This window comes from Dipodomys merriami, unplaced genomic scaffold (genome assembly GCF_024711535.1).
Source record: "Dipodomys merriami isolate MVZ:Mamm:240054 unplaced genomic scaffold, mDipMer1.0.p SCAF_9, whole genome shotgun sequence".
Classification (NCBI taxonomy): domain Eukaryota; kingdom Metazoa; phylum Chordata; class Mammalia; order Rodentia; family Heteromyidae; genus Dipodomys; species Dipodomys merriami.
The window spans coordinates 48,127,487-48,144,586 of NW_027206512.1; positions in this window are offsets into that span (position 1 = coordinate 48,127,487).

The following is a 17,100-nucleotide window of genomic DNA, read 5'->3' on the forward strand; positions in this document are numbered from 1 at the left end:
CCAAGTGTAGCCACATACACTGTCACTCAATCATTCCCCCCACACACACACCTGTTTATGTTTGGTTGAGAGGAATGAAAATCCACAGTCTCATGGAAAAAAAATGAACTAGTGGATCTTGACCCAAATCACCCTGCCACAGAAGCTCAGTGATACTGCAATCCCTCTCCTAATCTACAGATGGTATAAATGTCAAATGCCTCTCTTTGCTCATCGCCAGAGGTCTGAACTACTGGGAAGGTATGCATGCATACCAAGAGGGAATCCTTGTCCAGGAATTACCTTTCTCTTGATGATCATTGCCAACGTTTTCAGTGAGGAAACTCAAAATTTCCAGTGGATTCCCTCCACATGGAAATAGGACAGGGTGGCACTGCATTGTTTTGACTTGCAAATTATTCACGAGCTATAACTCTTAAACTTTAGAAGGGACTGATAGGCATTTTCCAAAGTGATAGAAAACATACCAGTGTATTAAGAACCTTGGGTAACTTCCATTGCAAATTTCCTAGATATTGAAATAGCTTATTGGTCTTAGTCTTCTTACTAACACCAGTATTCAGTTTCACACCAGATAAAGTCTAAGCAGAACATTTACAATTTCTCTTTTTTTAAATCTCCAGTTCTCTCACATACAACTGTAACATCACTTCCCTCCACTCATTACCACTAATTTTCCTTTACTATGACCACACACTGACTTCATAGAATGTTTAAAAAAATCAAATCTTTATTCAGAAGTGTCAAAAACATGTCTTTTTGTTTGTTTCTTTATTTGCTTTACCATTTAAAAAAACTAAACAACCAAGAAAACAGTAAATATTTATTAACCCCTAAACTTGCAAAAATATGTGAGGCTATATATTGGTTTATGTTTAATAGAAGGTAGAAGAAAATCATTTTTGAATGCATTTTTCGTGCTATGTTACAAAGTAGGTGAAAAGTAAATATAGAGTAAGATGCTTTCCTAAAGGCTTAGCTCAATCTTATAAACCTATTTGCTAATGGTTCTGTGTTTAAAGGGACCACAATTCAAATAGATCAGACTTCTGGACAGAGAGACCAGGAAATAAACAATAGAAGCCTGTTACTTTCTACTATTTACACTTAACTTTTCATATGAAAATAACCATCATTATCACTGGTATTAAAGGAAATGTTGTTACTTGTGAATTGAATTCTTTTGAAAGCAAAGGAAGTGTTTACATGTTGCACCCACATTAAAATCACACTTTATATGGTTCTGATTATATGTCCATTTTAGTTTACTTCTTAAATATGATGTACAATATTGGATTTAATACATTTCCTCTGTGTTTCTTACTATATTTTATCAAACACAAGAAGTTCTAGATAATTAGTTTAAAGTCACTCAGCAGCACAAATATTCCTCTAAATATGACGTGTACTAGCTCTCATTCAGCAAAGATTACAGAGCTGCCAGACCATTATTTCTGACATTCAGCAGTCACCATCCAACCTCATTGCTGAAAAAGCTTTGCACGGCAGCTAAAATACTTGAAAATAACTATTGTGGCATCAGACCATTCATGAATAACACATGAACCTGGAATTTACATTTTTCATTTGTAAAGATATCTGTTTCCTTCTAGAGAATGATGCTTACTTGAGTAAATAATATAAATCCAGGGCTTTTATATGGTTCTTGCACAATTGGAAGATTTCAGTAATTAACTCCCTCACTAGTAGATCTGAAAATTTGAGGCTCAGATTACCAGGCAATAGGCTCCTTCTCACAGAAAGAATAATTGTTAAAACTGAAAAGACCTAGAAGAACATTGGTGTCAGCCTCTATGTCATATAGCATGGACTGCACATTGAAAAATGAGTATACTTTCTACTCTTGCATTTCTGAACATAGTCAATCACCAACAAATACAAAAGAATCTTTTCTATCACTTTTGCATGCACTGTGCATAACTGGAGAAATTCATGAATGTGTATACTAATAATAAGTAACAACAAAGCTATATTGATTTGATTTAAACTTAAATCTCACAATACTTCCCTTGTCATTGATTTGTCTGCCTTGAGTATTTGCCTCAGAAACATTTCACTCGGCCTGTTCATTGGACAGATGTGTATCACTGGAGTCTGTTTCTTATTTGGTCTGTGTCTTTTATTTTAAAACACAAAACATTTTCCTATTCCAACATCACTTCCCAAATAAAAATGATTTTTTTAAGTAGGGGCAATGGGACAATTTTTTTAATTTATAAAATGAAGAAACTACCTCTCTGTGATAAAGTTGCACTTAATTTTACAATCTTCACTATCAATCATTGCTGTTGCTTTTTCTGGGAGCACTGACTAATATTCCTACAAAATGGAATTTTGTATAATTTGTGTGTGTGTGAGCACACACACCCACCCACCCACACACACACACACACACACACACATACGTTGATTTTCTTTTTTCTTTCTTTCTTTTTTTTTCAGTCATGGGCCTGAACTCTGGGCCTGGGCACTGTCCCTCAGCTCTTCAGTTCAAGGATAGTGCTCTCTACCATAAGCCACAGCACCGCTTCTGGCTTTTTTCTGCTTATGTGGTGCTGAGGAATCGAACCCATGGTCTCTGGCATGCAAGGCAAGCACTCTACCACTGAGCCACCTTGCCAGTCCCCTCGCCACCCCCCTAGCTCCCTCCGTGGGTTGGTAGCATATAAAAGTATCAATAAGGTACAAATCCCTAGGGATCTATGAAATCATTTTTCAATGACCTCCTTAGGAATTCCTTTAAAACATTAGATAAAATAATTTACTGGCTAACACCTCTGAAGTTAAGCACATTATCTCTAAGCAAGAGTAAATATTGATTAGATTGCCAAGAGAATAACTAAAAGCAACATGAAATGAATTTTTGTTGACTAAAATCATAGTTTTCATTAGAGGTAAGCAAGCAGCCTGACAGCATCTCAGGTTAGTTTTACCAACTAAAGATGGACAACAAAACTGATAATCATTTATCCAAAATTAACAGTTTGAACATTTGAGATGTAGAAAAGATCATCTTAACCTGTAATAGAAAGTGCACAGATATTGATTCAATAGTCACATTTTATACTGGCTAGATCATACACTCCAATGCATGGCACATGAAGTTACAGATGAAGTGCTCTTCAACTTTCTGAATGGAATGTCAAGTGAAACTTCTGTTTGTCTCTTTAATCCTCAGGAATATGTTGAGTTTTCACAATTGCAAAAGACTTAAGAAATGCATGGTCATTTAAATAAAAAAATTATCTGGAACCACCTTATTTTAAAACCATTACAAATTCTCTTTAGCATTGTCAATTAAATTTTAAGTTAATAATAAACTCAATATTTCTTTGTTGTCATTTTGCTATTAATTGTAGTCAGATATTTATTCAAGAGGAATAAATATATGTTAAAGAGACATTTGTTTCTCTTTCTTTACTCTTTTTAATTAAAAGTTCTCTACCCAACGCATAGAGGGGGAAACGATTAAATAATTAACACTTTTCTTCAGAGATCTCCATGCATTTTAATTTACATGTTGATTATGTATCCAGGAAAAGTCTCCCATGTTAAATTTGATTAAGCAAGGCAGAAAGTGCCTTAAAATGAATAGATAGCAAAACCTGGTGAATGCATTTGGTCTAATTGTGTTAATGAACTACTCTGATGAGACTTGTTTAGTACAAAAGGCTCCCTGACCTTTTAATTGATTGTAAAACAGAATACTCTTAATATGTGCAGAATTTTGGCTCCGTTTTTTACAATGTTGAAAGCCAAGCACTAAAACCACTTTAACACTTTAGAGAATAATGGAGTGAGTAGAAGAGCTGAATACTTTGTTAGCTCAGCTGTGAAGCCATTGCTTTCCGTGTCATGTTGAGGCCATTGGTATATTTTAATTACCTCCCTTGTATGCCAAGCTATGACTGACATGTAAGGGGAATACACGAGAGCTGCAATGTATATAACCAATGATAGGATGTGTAAGATCTCAGGCTTATGCACAGTGAACATAAAGCAAAATCTGATCATTTAAAATAGTATCATCTAAAATAAATGAAATTTAAACTGGTCATCATTTTGTAGTGAACACTGATAGTTAAGTACAATGACCTGCCTTACTCAAAGTTTTATTACATTTGTTTTTGACCAAATGAGAATGAAAATTAGATAAATAATAACATTCTAAAAACCTAAATTCAATGACATTGTTAAATTCACACATCATACAGCCCCATCAATGGGGAGCTCTCACTCAGCCCGGTATTGTCATCAGCCCTGTTTAGATCATGTGAATTACAGAATTGTTTCTCTACCTTTCATCTTGTGAAAAGATTCTTCCCAAAAGCTAGTGGTCTTCCTCAGCAATGTAAAAGTTAAGGTGCTTTGAGGAATAAAGTAGAAAGTTTGTTGCTGAAGGGCAATATGCCATTAGTAGAAGTGAGGCAGCTTTATGGAAAGGAAAATGATTCAAGCTTCTATAATACCCTGAGTAGTCATGAGTTGTCCTCAGTGATGACCTTCTTGGAAACACATGCCTTTAGATATTGTGGGGCTTTTGTATCTCAGCCCCCTGTGGGAAGTGTGTTGTCTGTCAATGAATATATAACCACCCTATAATAGTTAACTTTCATATACATAATTATTTCAGTACAATAATTATTTTAGCTGCAATAATCAGGGAAGTTTCCATGACTAGTTTTCCAAAAATATGCATACATGCTTTATTGATATTATCATCTTTAGGTGGTTATACAAAGGAATGTCATCTAACAAAGCAGTTTATGATGCAATATATCTTGATCAATGTCATCTGTTTCAACATTCCCATTCATCCCTCCTCTTCTCAATCCTTCACTCATTCTTTTTTGTAGGATATACATTGGATTCTTTTTGGTGTTTGCTCCCTCTTTCCTCTTCCTTTGTCTATCTGTTTCCCTTGGACATCACCCTTTTCAAGTACCAGCTTACTGCTAGTTTATTTTGTTGAACTTTGATTAAGGGATTACAATATCTTTGATCTCCCTTGATCTACCTTATTTTAGCTAATAAATTTGCATATACTGGCATACCACCCAAGACATTTACTTACGAGTTTGTAAGTTAGCCTTCATATATAAGGGAAAATGTGGATCCTTTGTCTCTCTGGGGCTGACTTATGTCACAACATATATTTTTCAAAAATTTTCCATTTCTTTACAAATGATCATTTTTTTCAAACGACTGAGTAGAATTCCATTATGTATGTGTACCACATTTTCTAGATCTATCTGTTCATTGAGGGTTACCTGGGCTGATTCCCTGTTTTTCTGTAGTGAATAGTGCTGCAATGAACATGGTTGTGCAAGTGGCTTTACTGTATCCTGCTTCGTAATCTTTTGGGAAAATGCCCAGGAGTAGAATTCCTAGATCATAGGGTAGTTGTAAATTTAATTCTAGAGGAACATCCACACAGCTTTTCAGAATGACAGATTAATGTACACACTTAATAGTTAAAAAAAAAAAAAACAGAAAAGGAGAACACAGTCATCATGATAACTTATCAAGAGGGAACAGAAGCTAGCTAATGTGTCTTTATAAGCAATATCTTGTTTAAGAATTAAGAAAAAAGTATTCCCCATAGAGATATTAACAATAAATCATTTTCCTTAAAGAAAAAAATCATTAAGTATAATGAACAGAAATTGTCTTTTTATCTTAATTTTGCAAATGGAGAGGTTAAATACTATTCCAAAGGTAAAAAGTCAATTAATACAAAAGTCAAGACTTGAATCCACTAATGTCTTACATTAAACTTTGTTTATTTTTCAATATTTCCAACTTTTTGTAACTTTCATAAACTAAAGGATACTGTACATTACTTTCCAACAACCTGAAATGGACCTCAGCCCAGTTTTGAAAGTGTCATGTGAATTTGTTTGGACATTTAAGAACCATCTGTTACTCATTAATTACAGTATACTGGATTCTCGGTGCCTAGATAACTTTTAACTTGTAGAAAAATTGTATTCCTCAATGATCTGTTCCTAGCTAATCCTTAAAACTACTAAAACACGTGTTCTATATATTCCAGGCATTTATCTAACCAAGTGTCCAGAATCTATTACAACTATATCTTATTATATATAACTCATTCCATCATTTTTGAAATGTTATCAGAAATTACAATTTTCAGGAAGTAGAAAGGAATAAATTATTTTCATAACATTCTAAATATCTCTGTAAATGAATGAATTCTCAGCATATGTCAAAATAGAAATAGACATTGTATTAAAAATAGAAATCCAAAAAGGGAAACGGTGGAAGAATCAGAAAAATGCCAAAGAGATGAGCAGAGAAATTCATTTGTTTTTCAGAAAGGAACAGACTGAATCAAAAGAACTCATACACTACACAGAGGAGAAATGTTATTTGATTAAGATATGTGCTAAGCTGTTTACACAGATAAAGTTAAAGAGCTTTTTGGGAGCTGCAGGCTTTATTTTATGTCCCTTGTACTCGTGAACATAGACTTACACCACAGATTTGCTGTAAAATTAAATGAGAACACATAGAAAACACCGATCACATTTCTGGCTCACATTGAGCAATCAATAAATGCTGTCATAATTTTTTATTGTCACTAATATTCTAGAACCCATTGTGAACAATTTAGAGAATTCATAAGACAAATAGAGAAACATTTATATCCTTGATTTTTAAAATCTGTTTGGAAATTTTCTAGTTGAGATTATTCCCTGGGAAGTGGGATTATTTCAATTGACAGTTTTATACAGAGATAATTAGTTAGATAATGGACAAATTTTCCTCTCCTTTTATACCTGCAGCAGCTTCAATTAGATTCCTAATAGAATCCATTCTATGATACTGATAGATAAAACAAATAAATAAAATCAGGTGTATTTTGCCCCCATCCACCAAAATGCCAAGTAGAGTGAACATAATGTTTTTAATTATCTTAAAGAAAATAAAGATAATATAAATCTGGCCATGCATTATTGTTATTAGTTATATATAATAGACATCTTAGGATGTGAAAGGTATGCTGACTTTTGTCTATGTCGGAAGACCACATGCTTCAAACTCCCTCTCCTGAGAACACAAGGACACTGCCTTGCACAATGATTTTAGAATGTACAATGTGTTGCTGATGCACACAGAGTGACAACCTGGTCATTTTAACCACATACTTATTTTTCTCAGCTAAAATGATGCAATTACGATGGAAGCTTATACATTAGCCTCTCATGAAATTAACTGTGGCTACTTCAGTTCCCCAGGACCTATTTATGGTTAGTGAATTGAAAAAAGATCTCACTCTCCTATAACTGGAATGTGGGACACAGATTCAGAGTCCTCTGCCTCATTACAGTCCATCTACTACCTCCCCTTTGGAAAAGGGTAGAGAATAGTCCTGTTGCCATTGGATGTTCTGCGGCCTCCTTTCTGACAGCTACCGGCCTGCCAATCATGAGGAAACTGGAACTAAGTCAGAGTATCCTAGGTCAGGGGCAGGTTTGCAATGTTTTCCTTTCACAGTTATTATGGAGAGAACAAGTTGGGCAATTGACCAGCTCCCTGCAGAAAAGACAGCTCTCCTCCTGTGGAGAAAGCCAGGGAGGCAGAAAGGCCTGAAGCCAGGTAAATTGCCTGCAAAGTGGCTTCAGCCATTTGAGGCTGGAGTGTTACATTCCTGGGGAATAGAATAAGGAGTTTGGGCCTGGTAAGCATCTTAAATGTTACTGAGAAAGAAATATGCTTTGTCCTAAGCCTGTGTGGTTTATAAGGCCTCTTTTTCATTATTCATCTGTCTTCTTTTCTGCCTATATATTTAGTACAATATCTTCTGGAAATGTAAGCTTGCCCACTGATGTTCTACAAAGAGCAGAAAATATAATAATAATAATAATAATAATAATAATAATAATAATAATAATAACACTTTTCACAAATAGACTGATATTCTGATATTTCTTTTTTGGGGGGAGAGGGGAAGGGAGGGCCTGGGCGCTTTCCCTCAGCTCTTCAGCTCAAGGCTACTGCTCTACCACTTGAGCCACAATGCCACTTCCAAGTTTTTTTCTGCTTCTGTGGTGCTGAGGAATCGAACCCAGGGCCTCATGCATGCAAGGCAAGTGCTCTACCACTGAGCCACCTTCTCAGCCCTATTCTGATATTTCTAAGAGATAATAGTACAGCTCCAGGATCAAGAGAGGATAAGAAAGAATTATATCAATGTTATAAACTGCAAGAAAATATACGTTAATATGAGACAATTAGAAGACAGTGATTATTAGTTTAATCAATCTTCATCAATGATTTAGAGGAATAGACTTTGCTCTTATTCCAAGGAGACATGTGCAATTACTAACTAGTCAGCCTCTCTGTTATAGTTTACATAATATTTGTTTAGTGATTAATACACAGGAATGCATATGTGTGCATCATGTATGTCTATGATGTGGTTGTGTCCAATGTTTCCAGTAATTGTTCCAGAAATTGTATGCATACCCTATTAGGCATATTGCCTTGGGAAGCAAAGTGCTGGATTCAAATGCTGATTTTTATTTTGAATGTATAGTTAACATCAGAATATTGATACTATAGCAATTATGCTAGGTAAGGTTGCAAATCTGAAGAGAACTTAGAAGTTAAACCAGCATGGCAGAGGAGAGGAGTGGCATGACAAAAATAATATACAACACAAAATAGCAACTGTAGCTTTTGCTGTCACATTACTGTAAGACAGCTTGACTATATACTTCTGAAGAGAGAATGTCTGATTCAGAATAGAGATTAGAAGACAATACTGACAATTTTGGAAAGACAGAATTGATACATAAGGCAAATAGAAACAGAGACAACAAGAAGAGACACAGAGAGACAGAAAATGAAGGAGAGTCAGAAACAGAGAGAGCAAGATGTAGAGACAGAAAAGAGTGGAAAAGGAGACAGAATGAGAGAGAAAAAGAGAGAATACAGTAGGACCTACCTAAGCTGTATGTAATTGCAACCTAAGTTTATAACTCGGGCTTAAGTATCTGCATGATTTGGTATCTGCAGAGATTATGTGCAGAATTTGGCTCCTGCAATCAAACCCTATAGGTACAGAGGGCAATTCTTACATAAGAAACACACCACAAAACAAAAGGCACCACACAATATAATGTAAAATTGATTAAACTCACAAAGATTAAAAAAATTATAGCCACACATTAAAAAGGGGGGAAATTAGACCACACCTGCACCCTCAATAAAAACTAAGAAAAAATAAAAACTAAGATAATGGAAACATACCTTCCCCTTCTGAATGAAAGTACCCCTTGGTGTAAAAAGGGATATTATAAAGATAAGATAGCAGTTAACATACAGGAGAAAAAAATAAACATAAAATGTTGCTTCTTTATATAGCATAACATAAATAATAATGCCAATTCTATGTTCTTTATCAAAAAGGAAGACGTGTTAGCTACTAAATACACCACCCGTGCAGAGCGCACACACACACTAAAGACAGTAAAGCATCAGGTGGGCACCTGTGCCTCACGCCTGTAATACTAGCTATTCAGGAGGCTGAGATCTGAGGATCACAGTTCAAAGCCAGATCGGGCAGGAAAGTACATGAGACTCTTTTCTCCAGTAAAGCACCAGAAAACCAGAAGTGGTGCTGTGGCTCAATTGGTAGAGCACTAGACTTTAGCTGAAGAGCTCAGGGACAGTGCCCAGAGTTCAAGTCCCACAACTGACCAAACACACACACACACACACACACACACACACACACACACACACACACACACACATACACACACACACACACACACACAGTATAATGAGAAATTTTATGTCAATAAGTTAAAAATTGATGAAGTGGAGAAATTAGAAGAAATAACTTCACAAAATATTAAATATTAAATAACCATGTAATTATGTAACTAATGAAATCCACACAGAAAAGGATACATTCTACTACAAATTTATATAACTTTCCTAGTTACATTTAACAAAATCAAAATCAAGATGGGAAAAAGCTTTTTACAAAATTGTGAAAGAGAATCAGATATAAATTTTCTAAATTTTGTTTTGTTTCATTATTTTGTTTTAGGCTAATATAATCCTGATACAAAAACATAAATATTATGAAGATAAGTTATAAAAATATTGTCTTGCCGGGCGCCAGTGGCTCACACCTGTAATCCTAGCTACTCAGGAGGCTGAGATCTGAGAATCAGGTTCAAAGCCAGCCCAGGCTTATCTCCAATAAACCACCAGAAAACCAGAAGTGCCACTGTGGCTCAAGCAGTAGAGCGCTCACCTTGAGCTGAAGAGCGCAGGGACAGAGACCAAGCCCAGAGTTCAAACCCCATGACCGACAAAAAAAAAAAAATACAATAAAAATGTTGTTTTGCATGTAGATAAAGATTTTAAGAGACCATTATCAGCTAAGTTCAGTTTAATTGAACTCAAATCCTTTAGGAAGGCATTGTTTTAATGAGAATAGGGTAGGCATTATACTCTGGAGTAGCATTAGTGAATTCATGGTGACATTAATACATACTAGTAAAAGCATAAAATAAATTATTCTCCAAAGGTGTATAACTATAGAAGGGCTGGTAGAGTAAATAATAAGATGTAAGACATAGTTCACATGTTTGGTTGGCATAAAATATTATGTTAACTGAAGTAAGTCAGGCCCAGAGATAGAAAGCTTGCATACTTTCCCTCATAAGTGGAAGCTAAAATTGGTTTATACACATATAAGTCAATACCTTGGGTGGTATGTAAGTATATATAAATGTATTAAGTAGACTATGGTAGATTTAGAGGACACTCAAGGCAAAAGCACAGTTGAATGTAACACACACCAGGGAACAGGCACTTGAAAGGGGTGGTATGGGATCACGTGGTGGGAGAGAGATGAACAAAGGAAAGAGGAGGGAGAATGCTGTCAAAAATCCCATGCATTTTCTACAAAATTTAAGCAAATTGAGGAAAAGGCTGGGTGAGAATGTTGAACGGGGTGACATTGCTCAAGATGCATTGTGTTCACCAATTGATGACTCCAGTGGTAGCCCTTTTGCACAACTTCAAGATCATAAAAAGGTGCAAAGAAAAAGAAACAAAAACTGACATCTCCAAACAATGAATGTCTTTTCAATAAACCATGCTAGGTCAATTGATATCTATGATGAAAATGAAATGTCGTTCTCAAAGTGACCATTTGTTTTGTGGACTTGTTGGCATACTACAAGTAAAAATGGTTGGTTTTTTAAAAAAATGATTTATGAGACCATTCGTGGAATTAGATTCTCATAGGATAAAAGTCTTCTTTAAGTTTAATTCTTCAGTCCACACTGTAATTTTCTGAGTCTTTTAATTTCATACATAAATTAACAAAATAAAGACAAATCTGATTTATAATAAAGCTTCTCTAAACCACATGATCCTAATACCTGGGAATTTAAAAAAAAAAAAAAAGAGCTCCTTGAGGATCATTGTGTTTTATTGAAAAATATAATGATCATTCACTAATGTTAGTGAATCAATGTATGTGTGTGAAATTCAGGTAGAAAATTTATTCTTATCTAACTTTTCTTTTTCTAATGTTAAAACATGGATGAAGAAAAAGAACTGATAACTAGCAAATAAATGGAAAGATCTGTAAACTGCAGCAGGAGTTCTTCTAATAGAACTCAACAGCAAGATAGTAAATTAGAAGTGGTTTCTTTCAATTCAATCCAATTTGATTCAATTGAACAGACATTTTTGAGTGACTGGTTATGTAAGGCCCTATACTAGGTGATATTTTTCTAGGAAAAAAAATAATGGAGAAAAATAATGGAAAAAAATAATGGGGAAAAAGTAGAGATGGACAAAAACTTTATTTTAGAATTTTCAACCCAATTTTTCTTTGGACCAATGTTAGAACTTAGTTTTTGGTTGTTTTGTTTTCTTTTCTTTTTTAACAAGCAATCAGCAAGTCCATGTTCATTCATATTTTACTTTTTATGCTTCGCTGAAGAAATGACATGTATTTAAGATGGATTTGGTAAGACACAAAGCAAAATCAGAAACTTTAAAGAGCAGTATTTGGCAATACAAACAACACAATTACGTATCTTGTCTCTTAATGATTTCATTTTCATTCTTCCCCTTCTCTCTCAACCCTAAACCTCCCCTCAATTTTCTTAATTTTATAGGATACATATTAAATTTTATTTTCTTCCATCTCCCCCACCCACCCCCACACACTGTTCTCTTGCTTAGAAGGAATTTTTTCCTTGTTTCTCTGTTCTAATAGAAAGATTCTCACCCATATTGGAAAGTATCATCTACCTTACTCAGAGTTTACCCACATACATGTTAATATTTTCCACAAAACACCTTTAAAGAAACATCAGAAAAATGACTGATCAAATGTCTGACAACTGTGATCCAATCACATTGATAAAAAAAATTAAAATTAACCGTCACAACAATTTCCCATGCATAGTCAAAGCAGTGTACTATATAAGGGTTATTGGACCCTGCTATGAAAGTTACTACTTATCATGAACTTGAATCACCAAATTATTTGTCAGCTTACTTTATTGTGGAGAACTACCCATACGTATTATTTACCATTTTGATTATTTTTAAGTTTCTGTCGGTTGTGGGACTTGAACTCGGCCTGGGCGCTGTCCCTGAGCTTTTCAGCTCAAGGTGAACACTCTTCCACTTGAGCCACAGTGCCACTTTGGGTTTTCTGGTGGTTTATTGGAGATAAGAGTCTCTGGCTTTGAACTGCAATTCTCAGATCTCAGCCCTCTGAGTAACTAGGATTATAGGCATGAGCCACCAGTGCCTCACTTAAAAGTGGAATCTTAAAGAACTGTTTTTTACTGATTGGCTACTTTTACTTAACAAAAGATGTTTGATTCTTACAATGAAGTAAGAATCTGTTAGGTACAAAAGTAATTTAAGGGACTATTCTAAGACAGTGCACTGGCAGAATCTTTCTCCTGGAATGGTTTAAGCTCTCTGGGACTACCAAAGGCTGAAGAATTAGTTTTGGTCAACTTCAACTCTTAGCACCACTTTAAGATTCCACTTTTAAGTGAGGCACTGGTGGCTCATGCCTGTAATCCTAGTTACTCAGGGGGCTGAGATCTGAGGATTGCAGTTCAAAGCCAGCCCGGGCAGGAAAGTCCATGAGACTCTTATCTCCAATAAACCACCAGAAAACCAAAAGTGGCGCTGTGGCTCAAGTGGAAGAGTGTTTAAGGGACAAGTTCTTGCAAGTTATATGTCAGAATGACTATCTTCTTAAGCCTGAATAATACTCTAGCATAACTGTATATACCACAGTTACTCATCTATTTACCCATTGGGCTTCCAAAAGTTATTGGAGGTAAAACAACAATGATTTCCCATCCCCCTCTTGTCTAAATTACTTTTGTACCTAACAGATTCTTACTTCATTGTAAGAATCAAACATCTTTTATGCTGATTTATTCTAAATTGTGACATTAAAACCATAACTTTACCCTTGGAAACATGTGCATCTATATGCATATAATTTATAGGAGCATAAGTAATAACAAAATAAGAAATTATAAATAATTGAATGCTATTTCTTAACAATATTACATAATTTTTATTTTTAGGTTAATGTCTATACAATGCTAAAACAAATGTCTTGTAAAACTGAGGTGTTGAATTACTCAACTCTCAGTCCATTGGCTTGGAATCACCTAGACAAACCAGAAGTTCTTGATATTCATTGGTTTGGAAGGGACCAGAGGTGCTACTATTGGAGTGTCTCGTATACTCTATAGAAGCACACTGTGATACTCCTACCATTAACTGTGACATTTGACTTCATGTGCAAGATACAGATATGGATGTCTATTCATTAAACATCCTGAAAATACCTGAAGTTCTTCTGACAATTGGATCCAGACAGTTTGTGAGTGACAGGATTTTTGCACATACCTTATACTGCTATGAAAAAAAGACATTTTTCCTCAAGAAAAAGAAAAATAATATTGAATTCTCTCCCTGTCAATGTCCAACACAGACAGAAGTTTCCAATACTAATTATAACTGAGTAGTGAGCTGGAATTTGCTGAAGGCACTGGTCTGACTCATCTATCTACCATCTACTTCATGCTGTTGAATGAATGGCAGGCTCTCGAATGGCTAAACTCGGCATTTCCTGGGAAGCTTACAAAGGCTTTCAGCCGCTGTAATAGCACACTGATGATTTTTTTTTGCAAGATAATATCACTGATAAAAAAACTTTCTTGCTTGTGTTGAGCACCTTGGCAGCCTGTTTTGCAGAACAAAAGTGGAATCTTGCTGTGTTCAGTCCATCATTTTGTGGAATATGCAATCTACATTGCTTGAGGGAATGCTTTATACAGAATATTCTTGATTCCATGTATGGGCCAATTATGTATCTTGACTTTACCACTCTCAGATGGGTATTCAGATTTTCAAATTATTGCTTGCTTGCAGAATAATGCAGTAACTAGTCCTTACTCCCAGAAAGAAACGTTTTATAAATGTCTTAATATGCTTACAAAATGTTTTTCAAAATATTCTGAGCTCCAATGAGGATTAAACAAGTTAACTTTCTATCAAGCATGGACAATGGATTTGTTTTGTGTGCATGCATGCATGGGTGCCATTCCTGGATTTTGAACTTATCTTTGTGTTCAAGGTTACCATTTCAGCCAGCATTCTACTTGGTGCTTTCTGGTGTTTTTCATCAGAAATAGGAGTCGTATAGAGACTCTTCTGCCAGGGCTGGCTTCCTACTGCAATCCTCAGATCTCAGCCTTCTGAGTAGCTAGCATAGAGCCACTCAGCTGGTTTTTGTTTTATTTATTATGTCAATCTAGTTGCATTTGTAAAATTCAATTGGGTCTATTTTTCTATCTTTACTTTTTTATTGCTTAATAATGGATTAAAATTTGCTATGTCACAACTAAAACCATTTGTCATACCCATAGTTAAACAACAAAACATAACTCTCTCAAAATACATACTGCTTCAAAGCATGGAATATTTTTGCTAAGGAATTCCCTAAAGTTTAAAATATGAGCCAGGCGCTGGTGGCTCACTCCTGTAATCCTAGCTACTCAGGAGGCTGAGAACTGAGGCTCAAGGTTCAAAGCCAGCCTGGGCAGGAAGGTCCATGAGACTCTTATCTCGAAAAAACTACTAGAAAATCGGAAGTGGCGCTGTGGCTCAAGCGTAGAGCGCTCGCCTTGAGCTGAAGAGCACAGGGACAGCGCCAAAGCAGAGAGTTCAAGCCCCACGAACGACAAATAAATAAATAAATAAATAAATAAAATAAAATATAGAAACTTGCTTTGCTTGCTCTTACAAGCCTAATTTGTTTAAAATATATTTTGGCAATATATGCTAAATGTAACCAAAGTAGTCAGATAAGTTTATTTTCATTGTTTCAAGAAATATTTAATATATAGACATATATAGAAAGAAAATAGATGTTATTATATATATATATATATTTATGTGTGTTTAGAGTGAGAAAAAGGAACTGTGCCACACAATTTTATTTAAATAAAAGATTTATAGATTGACTATATTTGTCTGATAGCCAGTCTGAATTTATGTCTTAGCTGTTCTGTTTCCTATTTTTTTATTTATTATTAAAATCTACAACTTGTTCATATCTTCCAACTTTTTTAGCTAGTTTTAAAACTCTCTATCATTTTACATCTGTACATTCTGTTTAGAGAACTCATCCTTTTCCTTCATTGTGAATATATTCTTTGCCAATTGTACCCAACACAGATAGGAGATGTGTGTAGTTTGATAAATTATAAAAGTATTATGTGTAAAAATATACTTATTACCATTCCTTTTCAACACTAAATATCTTCTCCTGTTTTACTTCAATAAATCATTGAATAGCAGATATTCAAGTCAAATTCTTTTCCCTGCTGTCTGACTCACAACTTATTACTATGTCCTATCATTTACACATTTTTGTTTATTCTTCAAAATGTCCACTTTTAGCCGGACGCCAGGGGCTCACGCCTGTAATCCTAGCTACATAAGAGACTGAGATCTGAGGATCGCGGTTCAAAGCCAGCACGGGGAGGAAAGTCTGTGAAACTTGTGTGTGTGTGTGTGTGTGTGTGTGTGTGTGTGTGTGTGTGTGTGTGTGTGTGTGTGTGTGTGAAAATACTGTACAGAAGGGTTACAATTACATGGAGAAGGTAATGAGTACATTTCTTATCAAGCATTGTTGTCTCCTCCTTTGTTTCCCCTTCCCATCTCTTCCCATACCTTCCCCCCCTTCCCCCCTTCCCTCCTTTCCCCTTCCCTACCCCACACCTTCCCCCCAAAGTTGTAAAGTTCGTTTTCGACATAACGACTTGTACATCTCATTGTTGCTATGGGTCCACATGTATCCCTATTTAAACAATTTGTTGATTCCCTTCCCCTCCACAAATTATAGCAACATCAAATACAGTGAAGACAGGGGTTATACCGTGGGGGAGGGACATAGAAAGCAACAAAGAAATCATCTTATAAATATGTTAGAAACAATCACAAGAAAGAAAAACCATTTGAGTCCTTATCTTGGGGTTCATTTCGCCTAACATCAACTTATCTGACCGTTTCTGCTTGTCTCAGACATATACTAGTTATTGTAAATAAGGGAAACCATGGGACCTATATTTCTTTGGGCCTGGATTACTTCACTTAATATAATGTTTTCCAAGTCTTTCCATTTCCTAACAAAAGGGGCAATGTCATTCTTTCTGATGGAGGCATAGAATTCCATTGTGTATATATACCACATTTTCTTGATCCGTTCATCTACTGAGGGGCATCTGGGTTGGTTCCATATCTTAGGATGGCCACTAGTCACATGAAGAAATGCTCAACCTCCGTAGCCATCAAAGAAATGCAAATCAAAACAACATTGAGATACCACCTCTGTGAAATTCTTTTTTTTTTAATTTTATTTTATTTTATTTGAGAACATACTGTACAGAGGGGCTACAATTACATGGGCAGGATAATGCATACATTTCTTACCAAGCATTGCAGCCTCCTCCTTTGTTTACCCTT